The sequence below is a fragment of the Rhamphochromis longiceps genome, linkage group LG23, assembly GCF_057381845.1.
Source record: "Rhamphochromis longiceps isolate RC_006_pf linkage group LG23, R_longiceps_female_GT1.1, whole genome shotgun sequence".
Classification (NCBI taxonomy): Eukaryota; Metazoa; Chordata; class Actinopteri; order Cichliformes; family Cichlidae; genus Rhamphochromis; species Rhamphochromis longiceps.
This window is the reverse complement of record NC_140578.1, coordinates 18,506,010-18,510,144: the sequence shown is the minus strand read 5'-3', so window position 1 is coordinate 18,510,144 and position 4,135 is coordinate 18,506,010. Positions and strand designations below refer to the sequence as shown.

Genomic DNA, 4,135 nt, shown 5'->3' with positions numbered 1-4,135 from the left:
TTTCTGGGCCGAACAAAGCGCTAGCGAAAGAGCGAAAGTACACGGATAACACCAGCTATGGTTCGTACTTGCTGTGCGGTCGGTTGTAAAGTTAGATCGCACGGCCGGCAAGGGAATAAGGTTGAAAATGGTTTATCTTTTCATTCTTTCCCCACCTGGAAGCAACATGAGGCAGCTCATGTATCGGATGTTACCAAACGAAGGCGTCTAGCCTGGATAGCAGCTGTGAGACGAGCTGATATCCAGTTCTCTTCCATCTCCAAATATCTGTTGGTGCTCCAGACATTTTCATTCCCGTAAGTTATAGATATGTTCATATCACTCTTTATCCGGTCTTTAAGTCTGACGTCACTAGCATGGGCTCAAACGCTGCTGCAGGTCCATAAATCACAGGATCACTGTGGCATTACTGAGAGTTGAAAAACTGTCTAAAGTCTTTCATCTGTAATAAAATTATCAGCGTTCTGCTCTACCATGTGTAACAATTGAGTTTAACATCCAGGCATCCATGAAAACGAAACGGAATATATGACATTTAACAGAGTTAGAAATTAGCAGGAAGTTAGCTCGCTAGCTTCCATCTAAATGAGGGATTTTGGAAACAAATTCAAACGTACAACTCTGCTATCACTTCCAACATAAATGAAGACAGAAAACTAAACAGCAGTGACGTTTGTAGGGCACTGTGAGTAAAATGCGTTTGATTTCCTCCCGAACATTCAAATTAGTGCAATCATAAATTCATTCATGAGGTGCAAATTAGAGTGAGAACACGTGGAGGCTCTGGCTACGTTCACACTGCACGCGAAAACGCATCAAATCCGACTTTTTTGACCGTATGCGACCCATATCCAATCATGGTATGACGGTGTAAAAACAGCACAAATCCGATATTTTCAAATCCGATCTGGGTCACTTTCGTATGTGGTACTTAATCCGATACATATCTGATGTTTTAGGAAGCAACTGCTGTTTGAATGGTCATGACGCATTAAATCCGTCTTTTATTTCACTGACACAAAACATATGCCAATTATCAGCGCTGGAGAAGACATTGAGAACACATGAGCGCTTCGTGTGCATCCCGTGCAGATGTTAGTGAAACTGTTGGGAAGATAACGTGAACATTTTATTTGTACTGTATAATCTGCAGATTCTGACATAAATCTGCAACTATCCTTTGAAGCACCGCTCCTCTCTAAAACAACAATAAGGATCATTATTAGGCCATATGTAAATAACAAAATAACTTAAAGCAAAATTGGACAACGTAAAGTCTGAAACAAGTCTTTATATTAAGGGCCATCAGTCAAACAATGCTGTTTGGTCTAAACAGAGCGCGTTGTGTGTGACGTCTTCTTTTGCGCATGCGGGCCACTTTGAGGGTTCACAAAGGACTGCGTTTGCTGTCACATTTTATTTGTAGTGTGAACAAGCAGACACAAAATCAGATTTAAATAAAAAAAAAAAAAATCGGAATTGAGCATTAAGACCTGCAGTGTGAACGTAGCCATAGTGAGTTCAGTGCATTGATGTGACATTGTCCTGAAGGATTTAGTTATTCTCAATGGTTAAAGAAATTGCAATTATTTATTCATATTTATTATAAATAATCCTAATTATATATCTTGCTTCCATGTTTGTGTCCTGTGTCACAAAAAATAAATTTTTTACTATAATACATTGATTAATGACCTGCAGAATCTCCTTATCATATTACGTGTCCATAATTGTCACCTAAAGTCAAACTTTATGCTTTCTCCATCTTGAAAGTGATGACATCCTTGCATTACATACTTTAGGTTCATTTTCTGAAGGCAGGTTTCTGAACGAGAACAGGCAGATTTGGAATATAACATGCAGCGTTCTATAGATGGATACATAAAAAAATGGAAAATTACATGTATGTGCTAACTTTCTAAATACTTTGTTACATTTATGATAAAATGGATTTGAAAGTAGATAAAACAAATTTATGTCGGCCTTGGCTCATTAGAGTCCTTGTCTTTAAATTAACTTTGTATGTTTCAGGTGCTGCACTCTCAAAGACTGAATGAACCAGCATTGGGTCATTGTGAGCATCACAGGGAAGGTTGAAGCCGCCCACTGCACCTGTATGGCCGGAGTCCTGGAGACCTGCATCCATGGCGCTGCTCTTCTGTTTAATGTAGAAGCAACAGTGCAGATCTGTGGCACAAGGACTGTTACAGATGAACCTGCATACTGGGGTTTTCTGGGTAATATGACCAAGATACAGCCAGAGGTTGGCCATAAGATGGACTTCTCCTCTTCAGCTGACCAAAAACTGCTCTCAATCAAAACATAAACAGACCATCTGTAGTGACAGGTAAAAGGAGCAGTCCTCAAAAAAGAAAAATCCCACCTGCTACTGTGGAGGAGTTGTCACTGCTATTGGAATCTTTGCTGGAACACAGTAAAGCTGTGGGTTGTGGGAATGACCCATAATGTTTTATATAAGGGTCTAGATTTATGCCTGAAGTGCACTGCCGTGTAAATAATTTGCATTTACTGAATATGTACTGACTGAGTACCACTGTTCAAAAGTTGAATAAAGAAACTAAGTTTTGCTCTTTTTTTTTTTTTTATTAAAACCACCTTACAGAACATCACATCAGTTACAATGTAGAATCCATGTCATAGTTTATAAAGGACAAAATGTTTACACAAAATCATGACAGCATTTACACGATATCACCCACTACTAACGTTACTTTATTTACTATCAATTACTTCAATTTATGTTCTGAAAAATTACCGCTATTTATACAGCACAAGACTAAAGAATATTTAACAGGAGCAAGTTTCATTTTCCCCTGGTTTTACTACCACACTGTTCACCAAAACGGCAGCAAACCTTCACCATCTTATCCAGAAGGGTCACCTCTTCACCCTCACATGGAAGAAGTAATCTGATTGGCATGGTGGTATGTTTGAAGCAGGTCCCTTGTGTAGCGCTGGAACTCAGTCACGATGTTTCATCCATTTCATGGGCTGGTTTGCTGCAATAATGCCAAATAATTAGAAACTCTATAAATAGAAGGTAGTTCTGCAAAATCACTCAGTAGGATGTTTTTTTTCTAAGACCTCAGAGTGCATCGAAAATAAAACTAATAGGCTATAAAGATATGAACATATCTATAACTTACGGGAATGAAAATGTCTGGAGCACCAACAGATATTTGGAGATGGAAGAGAACTGGATATCAGCTCGTCTCACAGCTGCTATCCAGGCTAGACGCCTTCGTTTGGTAACATCCGATACATGAGCTGCCTCATGTTGCTTCCAGGTGGGGAAAGAATGAAAAGATAAACCATTTTCAACCTTATTCCCTTGCCGGCCGTGCGATCTAACTTTACAACCGACCGCACAGCAAGTACGAACCATAGCTGGTGTTATCCGTGTACTTTCGCTCTTTCGCTAGCGCTTTGTTCGGCCCAGAAATGTGGCGCCTCAACCAAAAACCCTGACCACGCCCCCTCTCGTGACATCACGCTTGTGTCACTTCCGGTATTTCAGACAATCCCTTTCCGTCAAGGATTTTTAATTTGTTGTGGGCTTTTTGTATTTTGTTGTGGGCTTTTTGTATTTTGTTGTGGGCTTTTTGTATTTTGTTGTGGGCTTTTTGTAATTTGTTGTGGGCTTTTTGTAATTTGTTGTGGGCTTTTTGTATTTTGTTGTGGTTTGTTTTTTATTTGTTGCGGTTTTTTAATTTGTTGCGATTTGCACTTCCCAGCCACCGTACATAACAAAGCAAGTCGCTGTTACACCCCAGTCCATTTATTTAAGAGAAAAACCAAGAAATAATATTGATATTTCTCATGTGTACATATTTCTACTAAATATGTTTCAGTTTTTCTGTTAGTTTTTTGCTCCAAATACATACATCCTGATGTCTTTGGACAACTGATCTGGCAGTAGCATAGGCACACTTAAAATTTCTTCGGAAATTTTCGCTTTCTAGATAGCGAAAATTTACAAAGCTTTCACTTTCACTCCACATTAAATGTAATTATATGATTTATTTATTACATTTAATGTGGAGTGAAAGTGTGCTTTGTCTCTAGGGGCCACCATAAAAGTATTTAGTCTTTAAATAAAGAAAGAGTCCAGCTC

The 4,135-nt window shown here is 38.9% G+C and overlaps 2 long non-coding RNA genes across 2 annotated transcripts; one reads left to right on the top strand and one right to left on the bottom strand.

Annotated features, from left to right (window-relative positions):
• Positions 1 to 2,843, top strand: LOC146641591 (uncharacterized). The gene is made up of 2 exons (XR_014909777.1): positions 1 to 296; positions 2,032 to 2,843. It is a non-coding gene; the product is annotated as an uncharacterized LOC146641591 (long non-coding RNA).
• On the bottom strand, positions 2,584 to 3,759 carry LOC146641590 (uncharacterized). The gene is made up of 2 exons (XR_014909778.1): positions 3,168 to 3,759; positions 2,584 to 3,020 (listed from the first exon to the last, which is right to left on the bottom strand). It is a non-coding gene; the product is annotated as an uncharacterized LOC146641590 (long non-coding RNA).
• Positions 3,760 to 4,135: the final 376 nt, after the last annotated feature.